The 21,809-nt window shown below is 39.0% G+C and overlaps 1 protein-coding gene across 2 annotated transcripts in view; it reads right to left on the bottom strand.

The window, feature by feature from the left end:
* Positions 1–21,809, bottom strand: part of lingo1a (leucine rich repeat and Ig domain containing 1a) — a 115,512-nt gene that overhangs the window by 30,670 nt on the left and 63,033 nt on the right. The window lies entirely within an intron of this gene.

The raw sequence follows: 21,809 nt of genomic DNA, 5'->3' as shown, positions 1-21,809 counted from the left end.
CAGACATACAGGTTATATGATGGTAATATCAGTGCAGAACAATTCTTCTTCTTCTTCTTCTTCTTCTTCTTCTTCTTCTTCTTATTATTATTATTATTATTATTATTATTATTATTATTATTATTATTATTATTATTATTAGCCATACCAACAAAGCTAATTGTTGGTATTAATAATTCTAGCTAATCTAATATTTAAAAAAATATGCAAACTATTAAATAAAACCCCAGACTGAAACATATCTGCTTATTGCATTAAAAAAAATAACTAATCAATAAGTGATGAATCACTGACTTGGAATATCCTAACCCTGTGCGGTGTATCAAATGCTGACTGTCAGAGGTTTCATACAAGGCTGCAGTTCTCTAAACGAGGACCTGGTGGCACTGTTGGATTCAAAGATGTTCATATAGCCTGCTATGTCTTTAACTCTTGCATCAAGCTCTCATGGCTCTCAAAGAACATCTGAGGAAAACTATAGTACTATGCAGCATTGTCAAGCCCACTCAAGTTAAAGAACAGATGTGCGTCCTGATTGAGGTTACCGAGTTTCCATGCACGCATCCTGGCAGGGTTCATGCTCTATATGCACAAGCATGCCTCCAGAGATGATCAGCTGGTGTATGTGTTTGTGTGTGTGTACCATCCTACTGTCATTTGTATGCATCCTCACGAGTTTCACACATATACAGCGTCAACTCCCTGTGCAGTGTGTGTGTGTGTTTGTTTGTTTATGCGAGATATTGCATATTCACAGGAAAAAGACTCTTTCCTGTCTGATGGTTCGTGTGGGTGAGATATCGTTCAGCACAAAAGCTCTTAAAATCTTTTCCTTAATGCATTTGTGCTTCTGCCAGCCTCACATCATTCAATGTTCATATCAAAACACACATCTCTTTACAATGCTGTAAAATTCCCATCCTAAGATCCAGCCTTGCATCCATCATGTCACCCCTTTATATGGTAGATAGGAAGCATTTATCTTTTGAGTCTCTCTCTCACACACACACACACACACACACACACACACACACACACACACACACACACACACACACACACACACACACACACACACACACGCAAGTATGCATCTTCTAAATAGCATCTGGTGAAGCTTAAAGTTTTCAGGGACAACACTTCTGTGAAAAAAGCTAGAGATTTAGCAAAGATCTAAAACATCCCTGTCAGTATGGCTGGATAGATCATAAGCAGGTGGAAAGTTTATCGAACTACAGCTAATCATCCAGAGCTATGAATGATCAGAAGTAAAAGAGAAGCTAGGATTCACTTGAGAAAGAGTTGCAGGATGACCCGAAAGCTGCCGGAACATTAGTTACACAGAGAACAATAAGCACTGGAATCGTTTCCTTACTTCTTCCTGACTTCCTACTGTATCTTTCTGCTAAAAAAGAATTAAAGGTAGGGTCTCCGTTGTTTGAAAGCCAATGTTGACTATCCCAAATGGGTCCCACCCCTGTATTGATAGCTCCGCCCACACATACATACGTAACACAGGCAACTAATGGAAATAAATGTGTCTTTATCATAGCTGAAGGGAAGAACGATACGATTGCAGATAAACAAACAAGCAAAAATGACACACAAGCGTAATCATGCAAAGGACGGCATATATTAGTTCTGTGTAACAAAGCAAAACCAACGTTACTCACCTATCGAGAAGGAAAAAAGTGCTTCAACGTAAAGTTGGCCGCATATTCACAGATTCGAGTTTCCCGAGTCAATAACTCCTGAGCTAAACGCTGTTGTAGCTGCCTCTCTACATTACTACGATAGAAAAGAGGTGTTATTTATGTAGTAACAGCGTTTAGCTCAGGAGTTATTGACTCAGGAAACTCGAATCTGTGAATATCCGGCCAACTTCCTGCTCCTTCAGTTCTCTCCAGCACTGGAAAGCTGCTCCTACATTAACACGTCCTACTTCTTGCCTTATCATAAGCCTTTCTTCACTTTCTTTCTTTGTTTTTATCCTCCATGTCAATGTTAAAACCGCTTTCTGCTAATGTCACACATGCGCACTGAACACTCGCTCCGCCCATATTGACAAGACACGCCCCTTTCTGCTCATTGGCTACACGTTTGTTTTGTTTTTGTTTTGTTTCTCGGCCCGAAAGCATTTCTCAAACAACGGAGACCCCACCTTTAAGGCAGTGGAAGCATCGTGACATTGTGTTGCTTATCTGCAAACAGTACTGAGGAATCGCATGCCTTATAAGGAAACATGAACGGAGCATTGTACTGGGACGTTAGAGGAAAAATTTGTCTCATTTTCCAAGAAAGTGAACCATAGGGGATGTTGGACAATTCAACAAGCCCAAAAATTCATCTAAAATAAGTCAAGAAGGGTTATCCAATTTCTTGACTTGAAGTCTATTCACAATGTATGGAAATTGTGAGTACATCAAAGGGACTAATATTTGATTTACCTTGTAACCTTGGATAGATGAAGATGATTTGCTGTAAAAAGCGACTTACTTCTTTCCATAAATGTTTGAATATTTATACGCATAACGTCAAAAGACAAAATCTGTAAATTAGAAGTGTACATAAGCAAAGAAAGTATATTAAATAAGAAAAACGTCAAAAAAAGTGTCTAAATACGTATTACCCCTCAATGTGTATCCACGGTCATGAGCCTGTGATTTGCAGAAGTGTTTATAGCTTTTACAGATATGAAATAATTCCTCCTTCAGGGAAATATGCTCCAGCATTCTCTCTAGTACATTGACTGAATTTAATTGCCCAGTCAAGTCAACAGCTCTCTCAGCTACACTGAGCACTAACTGGAGAGAGACAGCCAGAGAGATTCCATAATGAAAGCCCTAGATCTAAATTACCATGGAAATGTGGGCTTTGGTACCTTATTTATTTTTATTGTTTTTAATTTCTCTGAGAAATATCAATTGTTTTATAAGTAAAACGATTATTCAACATAGCATTGTAATCGGAAGGTGTGTTGTTTTTATTCGTGTTAAGAAGGACTACTTTTGATTTCACTGGCATTTGCTGTCAGAGTCTAAATGATTACGTTGTATTAGTTGTGCTTCTGCTTATTTTTTGCAAATTTAAAAAAAATGGACCCAATAAACAAAGCAGTGATAATATAGAAATCAAAACACAATGCCTGGAAGTTTAACATGTACACTATATGGGCAAAGTTGTATGGTGCGAACATGGCATGGGTTGTTCAAGCATTCCATCTTTCATCTGGTAAGGTTTTCCACTAGATGTTGGATTGTGGCTGTGAGGATTTCTGTTCATTCAGCTACAAGAACATTAGTGAGATGGTAACGAGAGTGAGGAGGTCTGGGATTCAGTCAGTGTTCCAACCCTGTGAGGATCCTGAGGCATCTAGAGATGTACAGTACCAGATCCAGTTGGATTCCAGGTCATGAAGTTTTCAGACATTCTAAGAGGAGATGCCAACTACATGTGGCCTTTGAGGACAACAATCTCCTCATCAATATGCAATTTTCAGACTGAATATTTATAATCACACCCTCCGGTGTCACCCAAATGAGGATGAGGTTCCCTTTTGAGTCTGGTTCCTCTCAAGGTTTCTTCCTTTACCATCTAAGGGAGTTTTTCCTCCCCTCAATTGAGTCACCTCAGGCTTGTTCATCGAGGATAAACACAAACACATTTATATATCTAATATTAATCTTGAATTTTTTATTATTAATTATATTAATCTTTGTATAATATTAAACGTGTTTTATTATGTTTCTTGTGTTCTATAAAGCTGCTTTGAATTTGAATTGAATTACCTAAAGGTTCACCTAAAGGTGTTCAGTAGGGTTGAGTCAAGAGTCAGGACAGTTTTTCCTCTGTGCAGAACACTCGAGTTCTTCCACTCCATGTCTTCATGAAGCTCTGTGATTTGTGCACAGAGGCATTATCATGCTGTAAGAGGATTTGGACTCTTAGTTCTAGTGAAGAGAAAAATTGTAATATGAACATTGAACATACAAAGACAATTAAACGGATTTGGGAAAAGCCCACATATCTGTGTGATGGTCTGGTGTCCACAAGCCTTTGGCCATATATTGTATATTGGAACATGTTTAAATAGTTCAGGTTTATTAACTTGGACTGTGAGTGCTGGGTACCAGCACTTCCACACTATGTAGGCCACTGTGTGACACAGATATTTCCTTCATACTGTATCCAACACTTTTTTTTTTTTTAGCTGGGAATGCTGAGTCACTGTACTGTAGTGTTCTTCCAACTTTTTCCTAAAGTAACTCTTAACTGCAAAGCTTAGGGGTTTTTTACACCTGGTCACTTCATGCGTTTTCTGTGATCCGATAGCTATCCGATGGTAAAAAGACCAGGTCTAAATGCCCTCCGAAACGGTTTCGAGACGGATATAAATCTGATCGTTCAAACCACTTCAGGAGGTGGTCTGGGACGCATTTCAGGTGAAACTGGACAGGTGTAAATGCATGTGGTTGTTCAAGCCACATACATCAGTGCTATACTCCTCCCAAACGGAGGTACGTCACTCGCGAGTGATCTTTCACCCAGGTTTCTCGTTGGGTCTTAAAATGCGCTGCTGCCGCCAGCGAAAATACAGCAAACAGTAAATGCTGTTCTTTGTAGCATAACCATCGTAACAAGTTTTTTCCCCTTCTTTTTGATTGCATTCTGAAAACCACATACAGTACACCAAAGCGTGTTCCATTTCGATTACCCCAGAAATGAGGTAAAATATATTTGCATTTTGGGCGGGAGTAGAAAGATCGGATTGATATCCGATTCGCCGAGACGCATTTATGTGGACTAATGTAAAAGGAACGGTTTTAACAAATCAGATAGCTAACGGATCAGAGAAAACACATGACGTGACCAGGTGTAAAAAGGCCCTTAGTTTGTCCCCCTAATTGAACACACACAAGGGAGAATTCTTAATTAGCTGTTAAATAGTACAGTATAATGTATGTTGAGAGCAGGTGAGGAACTAAAGCGTGTTTTGTATAAGCTGTATATAAAACTGTATATAAAACTAAAACGTTAGTGTACAGAATGTCAGAGTGACATGTACATGCTTACAAATTCCTAAACGTTTTTGGTAGGTTTAAAGGTTCTGGATTTTAAAGCTCTGAGTTTTAATGAGTTATGAGTGTTTCATTGTCTTGAACTTAAAAAAAAAAGTCAGGTCCATAACAATAAAGATCCCTGTTTCCAAACTACATTCCCATATGGGTTTGTGTGAAGAGTAGTCTGTATCATCACAGCACCTTGAATATTCTCGAGTATTAATACTGCTATGGGAAGACAGCTATCAAAACAACTTATTAATGAATGAAGAACCAAAAAAAGTCCTGGTGATTTGCTCTGTGGAGTAAACCAAACACACTCAGATATTCATTTTTCTTATCCACTCTGACATTGCATTTTATTGACATGTTTACCCAGGCTGCCATGCTGCAGATATGCTCTCTCTCTCTCTCTCTCTCTCTCTCTCTCTCTCTCTCTCTCTCTCTCTCTCTCTCTCTCTCTCTCTCTCTCTCACTCACTGACTAATGTTTTCCCTGTGTGAGCTTCCATTACCTTCACCTCCAGGCCTTGAAGCTGCCAGACATTTCTTTCCCCACCAGACTCAAACAAAGCCCACCATACAGCTATTTCCTCCCTCCCCAAGACCACAATTTATCGTGACTCACAGTCCGTCACCTTCTTGCAGAGACAATAGCCCGGGTGATGCCAGGAGCTGCTATAAAAGATGTTTCCAGCCAACCTCAGCATGGAACTCATCTAATCTAAAGCCAATCGAATCTCATCCCACACTGAGAGGAGGCTGGGTGACACTCACATTAAGCACCTGCACACGGATCACTCATTCAGAGCCTGTTCGAGGTTTTCAGTGGAAATGCAAATTCATGCACACAGCCTCAAGGACAGACAGGATTACAGCCTTCTTCTAGTTGTAGAGCTATGCCTATTAATGGATGTCAGGTCACATGTCAGAGAAATGGCTGAGGAGCTCTAGAAATACAATGTAAACTCACAAGCCTACTGTAAATAATGACTTTATTTTATTTATTTATTTATTTATTTTTACAAAATATTGTAAAAGGAGAAAAACACTGAAATATTGAAATAGAGGGGTAAATGCACGACCATGCTCACTACAAATTCAGTTTCCACCAGACCTTGAAAAGCTGATTATTAGAGTCAGGGGGGGTTGGTGGTAGCCTTTTTCTTAGAATGCTGCTATAGAACCTCTATTTCCATTTGCAACGTTTTGTCAATGTATGCAAGCTTGACATATTGCCTTTAAAATCTTGAAAAATACATAAACGCTGATCTCATATAGTGATAGACATGCAGAATGTTCCAGAATCTAGAATTTTGCAAGTTAAATCTGTAAACATACACTTTAATATGACGTTTAAGCACTTGTCCGATAAACCAATCATGAAGCATCAGCGTTATGCATAAAACCATTCAGATACAGGTCAAGATCTTCAGGTAATGTTCGCGGCAAACGAATTTCGAACTGGTTTGAATCTTTCAGAAACTCTGATCTTATAGGGATTTTCTCATATAACAGTCTAGAGATTTTATACAGAATAGCATGAAAAACAAACACAAAACACTGAGAGTTAGTGAGACATTTTGTTTTTTTGGAAACACCATGTTGATAACAGAGAAAATGGCCAGATAACATTGAGCTCCAAGGCAAGACATACTGTAGTAACTTAAGTAATCACTCTTTACAAATGTGGTGAGCAGAAAAGTAACAAAGGCAAAACACCACATCGGGTTTTACTCCTTGCAGCCAAGATCTTTGGATGTATATGGATCCTTGTTCTTTACTGACAGGAGTGGGAACTAATGTGGTCTTGTATCACGTCCATTTCAACGTTTGATCTGTTGTGCACTTTGCGATGCTTTTCTGCTCACAGTGTTTGTAAAAAGTGTTTGCCTAATCTGAGTAACATACTGTAGACTACGTCCACTCATTCTTCTCTGATCTCTCTGATGTACAGTGTTTCGGTCTGTAGATCGTCCGCTTGCTCACAGGATGTTTTTTTTTTTTTTTCGGACCATTTTGTGTAAACTCTAGAAATGGTTGAGTGTAAAAATTCCATGTGATCTTCTTAAATAATATTATTCCAAGGTTAGAGATCACTTTTCCCCAATTCTGATGTCTGATGTAAACATGATCTCTGTTACCAAGTACAATTGTAGTGTAGTAACATTACCTTAAGCTGTTGGTGTGTATCTGCAAAAATGAGCAGACATACTGTACAGGTGTTCCTTTTAAATTGGACAGTGAGCGTGTATGTATTAGAGTCAGCTTACAGACATCTATTAGCGTGTAAAAGTCTAGCGAAGGTGGTCACTACTTTTATGGTAAAGCTCCTATTTCTTCTTTTTCTTCTTTCATGGTAACATCTCAGACACACATTCATGCATGTCTGTCATTTGCAATCTTGTTTTTTTTTTTTTCTCAACTGTTTTGTCTGTGAGGCTGTGTGAGGTTTTGTTTCAGGGCTTCACCTGCCACAGAGATTTTATAAAGGGAGAATTCAGAAGACAGACAGAAAAGCAATTCCATTACCAGTGGCAGTTCACTTTATTTCACTGATCCAATCCACTGTCCTCTAGTCACTCTAGATGGCTTGTTCCCACAGACTCAGATCAAATCATAATGCTCATATGAATCACTTCTCTTAAATACTGCCTGGGTGGCATGGTGGCACAGTGGGTAGCATTACTGTGTCACAGCTCAAGGGCCACTGGGTCAGTGGATGTTCCTCCCGTGGTAGAGAAGGTTATTCCCATCTTTTAGAAACGTGATGCTTGGTGCATCAAGTACGATAATTTGCTCGTAGGCTGTTAGTGAACGTAGTATGAAAATGTACTTCAAATGTTGAGAAGATTAATGTGAAAATGTTCAGCTATATCACTGAAAAATGGAGGATCAGGATGTTTGGCCAGCTATAATTACAGTGGGGCAATAGACAGACAGCATATTTGTTTTGTTTTGTCTTCCAATTGTCACTACTCATTTGTTACACAACCGTGATATGATTGTATGATTTAGGATTTTTTATATATATATATATATATATATATATATATATATATATATATATATATAAAGCTTACATTATATAGAAAGTGTGATGTGTGATTTCAATGGCTTTCTATGGAGTTTATGGTTCGCTTACATGGACAAGCAATGAAGCATAATTCAATGTCACATCACTTTACTGCTTTAGTATGGATGGTGTGGATTTTAATGCTTGTCCTAGTCATAACAGTTACACGTAACATGCCTCTGATGCAATACAAAAAAAACACATCTGCTTTGAAAAATGTCTCTGGAGTGAAATGGCCTTAAGGCATATTGGTGCAGTGTGTGTGTATGTATGCGTATAAATATTCATTGTTCCAAAGAATCACCCACTTGTAGAAATATCAATGGAAGAAAATTCCCATTTTGTGCAGATCAGATGCAAGCTGAAATAATTTCTTTTCACCGAATGACCAATGAATGTATGCACATAAAGCCCAACAAGTCTAAGTTTTTCAGGAAACACCATTTATATCTAAAACTCAAATTTAAAACTCACTCACTCATTTTCTACCGCTTTATCCGAACTACCTCGAGTCACAGGGAGCCTGTGCCTATTTCAGGCGTCATCGGGCATCAAGGCAGGATACACCCTGGACGAAGTGCCAACCCATCGCAGGGCACACACACACTCTCATTCACCCACGCAATCACACACTACGGACAATTTTCCAGAGATGCCAATCAACCTACCATGCATGTCTTTGGACCGGGGGAGGAAACCGGTGTACCCGGAGGAAACCCCCGAGGCACGGGACAGAACATGCAAACTCCACACACACAAGGCGGAGACAGGAATCGAACCCCAACCCTGGCGGTGTGAGGCGAACGTGCTAACCTCTAAGCCACCGTTTATTATTGGCTTGGAGTTGAGAATGTCGTGAGTGAGAGTAGTTCGCAAATATCCTTATTTCCAGCTAGGTATTTTGTGGAACCAGTTAACAATATGGGACTTTAGGAGGTAATTAAATAATATTTCTAGATAGATAGATAGATAGATAGATAGATAGATAGATAGATAGATAGATAGATAGATAGATAGATAGATAGATAGATAGATAGATAGATAGATAGATAGATAGATAGATAGATAGGTGAGTGACATGACCTAACTACCGCTCAGCTCCAGGGTCCCATCTGCACATCTCATTTGCTTGTTTTTTTACAAAGACTTTCTAATAATTGCTTTCACTATTTCTATTGACTTATTTCAATAAAGGAATCCAATTGTCCTCAGCCGGCCCCTTGTCCGTTTTATCCTTTTATAACTGACACACAATGGATCGCCCCTGATGTACGTGTGCGACACAATTTAAATATCCTGTCACCTATTCAAGTGTTTAAAGGGATTTGTATGCTACTAAAGAGTCTTTGTCATATAAAGGGTATAAGGCAGCTTGTTCCGAAGCAGCTTCCTTCTCCATTACAGTAAACATTCCTTTCTGTATGATTTATAGATTTACTTCTGTCAGCTGTGTCTCAGGGGATCACAGGCACCGTTACAAAGTGCAGCCCGGTTGTAATGATACACTTTACAGCACAGCACAATTATTGAGCTAACTCTGGTTAAATGCTACAATCATTTGGATGATTGATCCTTTTTCAGTTACCATCTGATAAATAAGTCATGATTTTTATTTTCACCTTGGATTTTATTATTATGACTATTCTGCCATGTATTTTATAATACGTAAAGATAAAATATTATGAAATAATATGATAAACTAGTCGTTACGTTGTACTATGATATGAAAGGGGCATGTGATCATTCCAAGTGGAGATCACTAAATTGATTTTATAGCAAGATTTCATTCATTCATTCATTCATTCATTCATTCATTCATTCATTCATTCATTCATTTGTTCATTCATTTTCTACCGCTTATCCGAACTTCTCGGGTCACGGGGAGCCTGTGCCTATCTCAGGCGTCATCGGGCATCGAGGCAGGATACACCCTGGACGGAGTGCCAACCCATCACAGGGCACACACACTCTCATTCACTCACACAATCACACACTACGGACAATTTTCCAGAGATGCCAATCAACCTACCATGCATGTCTTTGGACCAGAGGAGGAAACCGGAGTACCCGGAGGAAACCCCTGAGGCACGGGGAGAACATGCAAACTCCACACACACAAGGCGGAGGCGGGAATCGAACCCCCAACCCTGGAGGTGTGAGGAAAACATGCTAACCACTGTGCCCCCCGAGATTTTATTTAAAAGAAAAAAAGTACAATCTGCAGCCATATAAAGCAAGAAATAAAGCTATTTGCATTCTGGTTTAGTTAAGGAACAATGTAAAGAAACAAAACGGAAAAAAAAAAAAACCCGGAAAAAAAACCAACAACAGTATTTTAAACTAGAAAATAAATAAATGTATTTTAAACTTTAAATAAATAAACTCACATTGTGGGTTGGGCTTAAAGAGACAACTCCTAAGAGACAAAATATATTTTACAGCCAAAGTCCAAAACGTAATCTTTCCAGAACTGGAGTCATAACATTTAAGGAAAAGTGCCTTTTCAATGCTTTCTCATTATTAATAAGCAGATATTTAAAGTTTTGAATATGCAATTAGGTTCTTATAAAATTATTAACATCATTGTATCAATAATTATTAAGCTATTATTATCGGGTTAGTATAAACATATATACTGTAGATTATTGAATTCTACATCTGCAGATCAACATCCACTGTTATAAAGATAACAACCTGTGACCATTTTCTGTCATTTAGTTGGGAACAAAGCAGGCTTCATACTGTCCGAATTAACGCCTGGGAAATAAAAGACTCCTTCATTTTGCCTGATGAGTATTCAATCTATGAAAACAACCTGTAATGTCTAACCTTAATCTCTACCTTTTACTGCTAAGTAAATAACATGGAGTATCTTTCTGTAGTTGACCGTCCCAGTCAAAATTTAATCTTCTCTGATTCAGTGGCCGGTAAATATGTTTGACCATGGGGCATGACAGAAAAACGGCTGCTGGAGTTGCCCTTTAAGGCAGGATTATAGCTACTGGCTGAGTGAGTTTATAGTTTAGGTTACTCTTTAGTACAATTTTATGTTCTCTTTAACTTGATCCAAGTTCTTAGCTAACATTCTTCATTTAAGGGTAGATTTAGGACATTTTGTCTAGAGTGGCCCCGGTGAGAGGAAGAGCTAATAGGCATTGGCTAGTGTAATATAAGCTGTAATATAAATGCTGTGTATTTTCAATTAGTCTTTTTTTTTACCTTTCCTGATAGTGTAGTGGTGTCTACATCTCTACACTGCAGGTGGAAGTAGTAGAGATGTTTAGTTTGCTGCTTGCATAATAACTGACGTATTTTCACCTACAGTACGGATTATCAGGTTCTATTGTTCATCATCCAGAAAGAACACAGGACGAACGTAACGCAGACAGCCTTGACCTATAACCATGATTTGAAAACAATCTGACATTAGAAATGAAAAATCATGTTATAGATGCTTCAGGAAGATAAGTGGATAAGTATTAAATTACAGGTTTACTGAATATTCACTGGTTTTACAGTATATGACATTCTGAAAGTTTTCAAAAGTCTAAATGAATATTAATTCTATCAATCCAAATGAATAAGAGTAATATTAAATATTACTGACTTTATCCAGCTATGTAGAATATTGAAGTTTAATAAACTGAATTTTTCTGTAGAACCAGAATCTAAGACATGTTTTTGTGAGTATGTACAGTAAATCTCATGCTCTGATATCATGGGCTGCTTGGACATCTCTCTACATGTTTGCCCTGTGTTATTTTTTTAATGTTTTGTGTTATCACATGTATTTGACCTGCTCTAGTCATTGTCTAGTTTCCCGCCTCTGTACTGTACACCTCTACCTCATGTTCCCCTGACTGTCTCTTGTATATATACCTGTTTTGTTGTCCTTAATGGTGCTAAGTCTTTGTTATTGGTCGCCGTCGCATGTCTGTGCCTCCAGTCCCGTGTTTCAGTTTCGTGTTTCTGTATTTCCTGTTGTTTAGTTTGCTCCCTAGTGTTTCCCAGGGTTTGTTAATTATGTTATTTACTTAATAAATCCTTTGTTTGACTTTATCCTAAATTTTGGTCTGGACTCGGCATTGTAGACCCACAAGATTTCTCATGTCTTAGGTCAGGGTTCGATTCCCTAGGGAGGCATCGTGCTTGTGACATCTGATGTGTTTTATTATTGTTAAATGTTTTACGATATGAGGTAATACAATGCTTTACAGTTGCTCTACAACTAATGAACAGATTACTAAAAATATGTTTCTAATTTAAGGTAATTAATTTTGTTTAGTTTGCTACTGTGATATTTGGTTCAATTCCGTAGTTTAGGGAGCTGTTCGGCCGGTCTTGACCTTTTCAGTGGCTGTAGGGAAGAATACAGGTGATGATCGCACATGTTTTTTGCTGTCAGCAGGATTGCTAGTCCGCTAGTTTTTTTGTACATGCATCATACGCCTTTAGTAGCATCGTGGGTAAGTATTGTCTGTTATTATCTTTATCTACAGTGTTAAATCCTTGAATAAATGTGCGGTATTGTGTTTTGTAAGCAGCACCGCTAATTGGATAGCATAATGCTAATGTGTTGCTAGCTTGTTCAGAGCTTGTACTAGGACACATATGCAGTATGCGATCAGAATTAGCGATTACTGTCCCTTCAGTTTTGAGATAAATACACTGTGAATAACATGCAAGGATGTAAACAATGGGATATATCACACTTAAAGTTTGTTTGGTTTATGAAAACTTTATTTTGAAACTTTTTCACTTAGAACTCCTATACCGAGGGCTGCACATACAGATTTAAGGTAATGTATCTTTAAATTGAAGAGAATTAGAGAAAATGTTGAGGAAATATACATACAATATACATCTAAAAAAACATTGAGGCTCATATCTTAAATTTTGCTCACCTGAGTTATACCACATTGATGGTATATGGTTTTGAGTTATAGAACTTGCTTATTTTTAAACTTTAATTTTAAACCCCATTTAAACCTTAACACCAAACTATAGTATCTAACAGATTAATAAAGTTATCTCTGTGTTTGGCCTATCTAAGTGTCTCAAAATTTCATTAATGTAAAATTGAAGTAGCAAATATGAATAAAACTTTCAGTATGTATTGTATAGTTTTGCCTGCTGGTATGTCACATTTTCCTGTAGACAGTTCACGCCTCAATCAGAAGACGAATCAGAGAGCAATCAGCTAGTTAGTATCTGTAGACCTACTGACAAATTCACAAATCAGTGGAAAAAAAAATCACAGGAGGCTTCAATACACAGCTTCATCATGATTCACTGAGCTTTTTCAAACAGTGTGATGAGAGGAGATTATGGCAGAACAATCTAATCTAATTAGTCTGATTGATGATTTAAAATGTCAAGGGTATAAAATAAAGACATTATACAAAATCCGGGACTGTATAGTAACTCTAGTGGACACCAAACTCATCACCCGGGGACTCTTATCTCTTGGCCTGACTCTGAGCTGGCAGTTGAGCTGAAATCACTGATTAACTAAGAGTGTAGGATCCTTGTAAGATAACGAGGTTAAAATACTACCAGAATGATGGATGGAAAATGTAATGTCTACAAAAGTGTCTCGGAGATTTTTAAACCCATGACTCCAAGCCTCGGTAGTGACCACAAACATTCAGCTGGAATGATCTGCTTCTTCGAGCCAGCATGTGTCACTGATCTGACTCGTAAACGGGAGCGTACTTGCATACAAACTAGTGTTCTTGCTGGGGAAAACCATTTCTTTTAGGGAAGAGAAATCCTTATAGGATTAGAGGAGAAATATCAAGAAAAACACAACACTGTCATGAGATTCAAGTGAATCCTGTGGCTGCTCTGAACTGCATTGTAATCACCTGTCAGTTACTCCAGTTACTTATAGCCATTTTCATGTCAAGATGCAGACTTACAATGGTGGGGGCTCAGGAGATGAAAACTCCCCTAACTGCTCCTTTAACTGCTTCAAACAGAAAAAAAAACACAACAGTTGCTACTATAACATGGGATGGGGGTTCGATTCCCGTCTCCGCCTTGTGTGTGTGGAGTTTGCATGTTCTCCCCGTGCCTCGGGGGTTTCCTCCGGGTACTCCGGTTTCCTCCCCTGGTCCAAAGACATGCATGGTAGGTTGATTGGCATCTATGGAAAATTGTCCATAGTGTGTGATTGCGTGAGTGAATGAGAGTGTGTGTGTGCCCTGCGATGGGTTGGCATTCCGTCCAGGGTGTATCCTGCCTTAATGCCCGATGATGCCTGAGATAGGCACCGGCTCCCCGTGACCCAAGAAGTTCGGATAAGCGATAGAAAATGAATGAATGAATAATTACAATTAAGAGGTTAAATATACCTAACTTGTTGGTTCTGTATGCTAGTGTTGGAGCTTTTCCTTGCTCTTTTCCAAATGAAAAATTCCGCTAATCGGCAAAAAGGGCGGCCATCACCATTGTTTTAATCAAACATTAGATTCAGATCTTAATATGGATTAATAACAGCTTGGGCATGTTAATATGTGATTAAAGCTAGTTCAAATAAAACGATTGAATTAAATACATTATATAAAATATATAATATGCAGAGAGAGATTAAAAAAGATCCTGCTGTATTATATAGAAATGCCCACTGACAACTAGAAATGAGACTTACTTTATAACTGTGTCTGGAGTTTGGTAATACATATGTAAAGCACCTTAATGCTTTAAATGTCAGCTGAGGATTAGAGCTAACACAGAGATACCAAAACCTCAAACTCAAATCAGATCTTCATCAGATTCAAATCTGACGAAGACTTCATCAGACTTCATCGGATTTAAATCTGACGAAGTCAAATAAATCTTGATGTCAATAAATATTATAGAGGGAAAGTCTCTGTAAATGGTTTTCACAATATATGGCTGAAATAAAATCCCAGTGAAGGTTATTTTACTGTAAGCCAGAATGTCCCCACAGTCTGATAGTTAACAAGCATGGAGCAGATGATAGCCTTATTAACATGCATGACATATTTGTCAATAAAGCAATCATAGCTCAGACTCTTAACAATGTTGAGACAAGAGCTCTGGACTGAACAAGCTCCAGGATTGACTGGCTCATCTCAGTAATAATTCATCAGAGAAGCTACTAGATAACACAACGGGCCTGAGCTTTATTTTCATAGAGATTATACAAGACTCCAGTCTCTTCATAATGTAAACCATTAGGACTCGTCCTTCACGGCGGGGAAAACGAATCTGTTCTATGGAAATAATGGAAGTACTGCTGTCATTTTAACACCACACAGTATTCACAGTGGTTATGATGAACCTTATACAGTAGGAACCAGAAGCTGCAAGAGCGTCTTCACTGTAGGGCTTCAGAGTAAGTAGTTTACTTTCTTACTATGGCAGATTTAAAGCCTTCTGCTTCGCACCAACTTTAATGATTTCAGTCTTTCCCACTTTTTTTTTTTTTTTACCATTATTAGCGAACTTATTACAAGTACCATTATTCTCCAACAATATCAGTCACCATAGGAGAAGACTCAGAGCTGTTACTTTGGCAAAAAGAAATAGCACAAAATACTGGTTAAAGGTTGCCAAAAATTGTGGCACTTTTATATATGCAATAAAATATGCAAAACCGTGTATAACATCGTTGCGATTCGGTTGCAGGATTGAGCCGAATGCAAGAAGCGCACGTCACTGACTATGGTGTTGACTGTTCCTTTCATGGAGTCATGGAATTCATTATAGTCCCCAAGTCCATCAGCTCCTGCTCATTCCAGCTTTCTTCATGCTCACTCTGTTCTGCTCTCCACACTGTGACCAATTGCTAGAGCTGGACACACAGCAGCTGTAACTGGCAGAATCTGTAACAGCTCTGCTTACTGACACACTCCATCATTCTTAGAACACCACACATGCTGCTGAATGATGGAAGACCTCACCTGCACATCAGGCAACCTCAGTGCTAATGATAATTGATTTCAAACACACGCGCGCACGCATGCATGCACACACGCACACGCGCGCACACACACACACACACACACACACACACAGTTTTATATCTAACCCGATCCTTAACATCAGTAACCAAAATTCTTAAACAAATATTCTTTTTAAATTTTTAATAACAAAGATCAAGGAGATATGACCTAACATGGCCCCATGAAACAGTCACATTCTTGTAAGCACATTTGGTCCCCCAAAGACACAGAAAGAATACAGACTATACACACGTCAGATCAAATAATTAGTCCTGACGCATACAAATGTAGCGCCCCTAGCGTTACTGGCTATTACGGGGTGGCTAATCTGAGCTCTTTTGTATTTTACAGAAAAACTTAAACCTAATCTATTTGTCTTATCTTTGCATATACTTTGAGTATGGGTTCTAGTTATAAGTAAATGTATTAAACCGGGGGGGCACGGTGGCTTAGTGGTTAGCACGTTCGCCTCACACCTCCAGGGTTGGGGGTTCGATTCCCGCCTCCGCCTTGTGTTTGTGGAGTTTGCATGTTCTCCCCGTGCCTCGGGGGTTGTGTGAGTGAATGAGAGTGTGTGTGCCCTGCGATGGGTTGGCACTCCGTCCAGGGTGTATCCTGCCTCGATGCCCGATGACGCCTGAGATAGGCACAGGCTCCCCGTGACCCGAGAAGTTTGGATAAGCGGTAGAAAATGAATGTACTAAACTGACAGGTACCAAGAAGAATGAATGCAATTCAATATTGTAAATATACACACACAACACAACGTAAATAACACGGACAGTTTACTATTTGTGATGTCAAGCAAAATATTGTCCAGATTACTCTCAAACTCAAGTTCAGTTTTAAAATAAAAGTTTTAATAAAACATCCCAATTATTAATCAAAAATGGCCATAAAATAAATAATACAACTTAAATGTAAACTTAGAGGTACTCAGTCTAACAGTTGCAGGCCTGTACTGTACGTAGCTGGGGTTTGTGGAAGCCAAACAAAATGGCTACTTTACCGCGAGGGAAAATAGTACCTTTGATGAAGTTTGATGAATGGTTTGCACACCGTACACATGTCAGACAGAGCAAAGTCAATGGAGAAGACAGACAGAGCTTGGATGCTTTACGGTGTTCTCCTTTGCCAAACTTAGTCCATGCTAGTAGAGCTACAGTAGCTCTCCAGCAGTCCATCAGCAAAGTCCATGCACATGGCGCATTAAACCGCAACTTAAGTCTCTGTTCGTCAGAGGCGATGTCTACGTCTTTCCGATTGTTTCCACTACGAACAGAAACTAACGCTACACTGAGTGTTGCGGTTGAACACCTAATTAGATGCGTTACACTCGTCAAAGCACACATCGTACATTACACAAACGTCCGCTTAAAATATATAAATATACAGTATATATATAGTATATAATGATCGAGCCAGAGGCGACAGTGCTAAGGAAAAACCTTGAGAGGAACTAGACTCAGAAAGGAACCTCATCCTCACTAGATACACAGGTACTGCGATTGTAATCATTTTCTTTCTGTAACTGTGGAGCTTTCGAGCAACTTAGAAGCATCAGCATCATTTCTTAATTCATTTCCGTTTTAATAGAACATAATAAAATACATCCTCATCAGATCCTGTACAATCCCTGCATTCTTCATGCTTTCTAGGATTCACATAATATAGACAAAGAGCCATGCTGTCATTTTTCCATTTTCTCCCTTTGTATTCTCCATCTATTCCTGCCACCATTTTCCCCTTTGTATGGAGTGACCTTGAACACCATTGCTCTCAATATTGATATCTCATCCATTATTCTCCTCTATCTTCGTCTCAATTTTTGACCCTAACCTCACATGTCAAGGCAGACTAAGTAAGAGAAATAACCAAGTATTACATGGCTTGTGTGTGTTGGTTTTGGGATCACAAAAAGAGATCATCAATAAAATGTCAAACGTATACAAACTGTTATATAAGTATTTATTTTGTTTGTGGATTATTACTCTCTTTCCTTGATTGGTACATTATCTCTATGTGGCAGCACATTATGGAAGCATGTATTATCCCAGTTTAAAAGTTAAACCTGAAAATCTGCAAGCTTTCGGTTGCTTCCGTACATCCCCCATTACACAAATGAAACTAAAGGCAATGGCTAATAATTAGGAGAAATGTTGGCCTGATGGTAAGTAAATCCCAGCCAGTGATTAAAATCAGCCTGGCTGAATATTCTAATGACATCATTGTGTCACTTCATGGCCAAGAGCCTGTTTGCTGCATGTCACAAAAGCAGTATTTAACCCTATTTCTACTTGTATATTCAAGCTTATTGATGTGTCAGTTACATATATTTCCTATTTGTTTAATTGTTTTTAATTCCTAGTAACAGACTAGAAAATTCCATTTCGGCCAGTGAAACTATTCAAGAAAGTGATATTTCTTCAGTCTATTATACTAAATAAGTATATTAAGTATATTATACTAAATAAAATAAATGAGTGGAGCTTAACATATGGAGTTCATTCATTCATTCATTTTCTACCGCTTTATCCGAACTACCTCGGGTCACGGGGAGCCTGTGCCTATCTCAGGCGTCATCGGGCATCGAGGCAGGATACACCCTGGACGGAGTTCCAACCCATCACAGGGCACACACACACACTCATTCACTCACACAATTACACACTACAGACAATTTTCCAGAGATGCCAATCAACCTACCATGCATGTCTTTGGACCGGGGAAGAAACCGGAGTACCCGGAGGAAACCCCCGAGGCACGGGGAGAACATGCAAACTCCACACACACAAGGCGGAGGTGGGAATCGAACCCCCAGCCCTGGATGTGTGAGGCGAACGTGCTAACCACTAAGCCACCGTGCCTCCACATATGGGGTTATGTAGAGAAAATAAACATGCATGAATAAATTTGTATTAATATCACGCCAAAACCGATCAAATAACATCTTGCAAACTTAGAATCTTCTGCTACTTTCCTAAATTTGTACTATCATGTTATAAATGCCACAGCGTTGGTTAAGATACCATAATAACACCAGGATATTCTGTCCAAACAAGGTTAAGGTATTGAGATGTGGCTATGGACATCTTTATTTCTCTCACATTCAGTAAGAACTGATTACCCGTGTGAGAGACCCAGCTAATGAAACTTCCAATTCAGGGGTGTGCAATATTATCCAAAAAGGGCAGGTGTGGCTGCAGGTCTTTGATTTAAAGCAAGCAGAGCTGGTCTTGATTTCAGGGTTTAATCACACGGCCCCACTCTTCATGTAAGTCGTGTTATTTTAGTTGAGGTTGAAAAAAAAAATCCTGCAGCAACACTTGAACTTAGATACGTTTTCTCACCTCTGGGTTAAGGGTTTTAATTACTACATGGGCTTAAGATAAAAAATAGTCACCCAAATATCACATAAAATCCCTATAAGTTACAACATGGCAGATATTTCTTTAGGATGTAGTTATTTCTTTTGCTAGTTAAAGCTCTGTTGATTAACTTTGTTCCTCATTCGGAAACATCTTCATATTAATTTTCAGTAAATGTAATTGTTTTATTTTCTTGTCCCTAGTGCGTTCCTGGTTTATGTGGTAGCCTGACAGTTAAGGTGCCGGGTTACTGATCCAAAGGTTAGAGGTTCAAACCCCAATTCTGCCAATCTGCCACTGTTGGGCTCTTAAATATGGCCCTTAACCCTCTCCGCTCAAGTGGTGCTGTATCATGGCTGACCCTGTGCTCTGACTCAAACAAGCTGGGATACAAATGTCAAGATTTAAGATATAAATAAATAAAAATTGAGAAGTAAGTTAAAAGAGTATGAATGGAAATAAGAGGTAATAGAATTTGATGTGCATGTATGTTACATAGTGACCTTGAACACCATTGTTATATACAACAAATATACTACAAGGCTGCTGCTTCCTTCTTCTCATTTAGCAGACACTCTTATCCAGGGTGACTTACATTTCTTTTTTATTTCAGTTTATACACCTGAGCAATTGAGGGTTAAGGTCCTTTCTCACTTGGTGGACCTGGAATTCAAACCCATAACCTTCCGAGCAGTAGTCGAACACCTTAAACACTGAGTTACCACATCCCACGTTTCCTGTGCTCCTGAGACCGACGCTATCTCTAGTGCTACACTCATCAGAATAAAGCTTTTAATGAATATATTCATTGATTCATTTTCTACCGCTTATCCGAACTTCTCGGGTCACGGGGAGCCTGTGGCTATCTCAGGCGTCATCGGGCATCAAGGCAGGATACACCCTGGACGGAGTGCCAACCCATCGCAGGGCACACACAGACTCTCATACACTCACACACTCACACACTACGGACAATTTTCCAGAGATGCCAATCAACCTACCATGCATGTCTTTGGACCGGGAGAGGAAACCGGAGTACCCGGAGGAAACCCCCGAGGCACGGGGAGAACATGCAAACGCCACACACACAATGCGGATGCGGGAATCGAACCCCCAACCCTGGAGGTGTGAGGCGAACGTGCTAACCACTAACCACCGTGCCCCCCTTAATGAATATATAATTAAACAAATTCTGATTGGTGAAGTAAGAAAGGGAAAATCTTTTACACCATCACTGAAGCAAGCTTGCTGCATTGCTCTTTGCTGAATGTGTGGGCTGCTGTTTTGCAACTCTGTGACGTCTACGTGACGTGTTCTGATGGCAGGCCTTTAAGAAGCTCAGGCTGCTTTCCAAAGACATACATGTGTGGGCTAAATATCAAAGCTTTTACCATCTCCCTACCACTGCCTCATTCCAATCTTGCTTCCACAAGCCTGAGATGCATCCACGCTTTCCTATCCTTCACTCCCCCACTCCATAAGGAAAAACTGACCTTGACTTCACACTCTACACTCTAGGCTCAGATTACAGCAAAGCTTTTTTTTTTCAAACACTCAGCCTCCCCAAATCCTATTTTTTTCCATGCCTGCCGGTTTTATACTCTATCTGAACCAACAGATATTGAAGAGAACAGGGAACTGAAACCATGTAGGGCTGAGCGTATTTCATCTTCGCTTCATTTCACCCACTGTGCATCGATTATGATTCATAGTTATGAATATTCATAGTGCAGCTTCCTCTTGGTTTGCATTTCAGTAAATCTCACAAATCACTCTAGGCATTCAGGAAGGAGACGAGTAGAAGACCTGAGGTTTTCTGTCTTCCTATTCAATTATTTAACAAATTTCTTAATACCGTATGTCATTTAAAATGGTTCCTTATGAATCTGAACAACAGGCTTTTTACCGAGACAGCTTGTGACCTCAAATTTCTAAATAATATAGTATATAATTTATATATAATAAAGTATTTTCAGCCACTTTATATTTGCTTCAACTCATAATTTGTATTGTTTTTCCTTTAATCCGCTGAATTGCTTTAGAGGTTTACATTTGTTCGTTCTTAGTCTTAAACTATTGTTCGGGATCATTTCAGTCATTCAAAAAAACTGGACCTAGAATTTTTATGTAATGTATTGTAACAACCAGCATAAATGATAAATGAAGCTCAGTTTCTTTTACGTTTTGCTAATTCATTCATTTTCTACCGCTTATCCGAACTTCTCGGGTCACGGGGAGCCTGTGCCTATCTCATCGGGCATCGAGGCAGGATACACCCTAGACAGAGTGCCAACCCATCGCAGGGCACACACACACACTCACACACTACGGAC

This window comes from Tachysurus fulvidraco, chromosome 10 (genome assembly GCF_022655615.1).
Source record: "Tachysurus fulvidraco isolate hzauxx_2018 chromosome 10, HZAU_PFXX_2.0, whole genome shotgun sequence".
Taxonomy (NCBI): domain Eukaryota; kingdom Metazoa; phylum Chordata; class Actinopteri; order Siluriformes; family Bagridae; genus Tachysurus; species Tachysurus fulvidraco.
The sequence above is the reverse complement of the archived record's forward strand: the minus strand, read 5'-3'. Positions and strand labels throughout refer to the sequence as shown.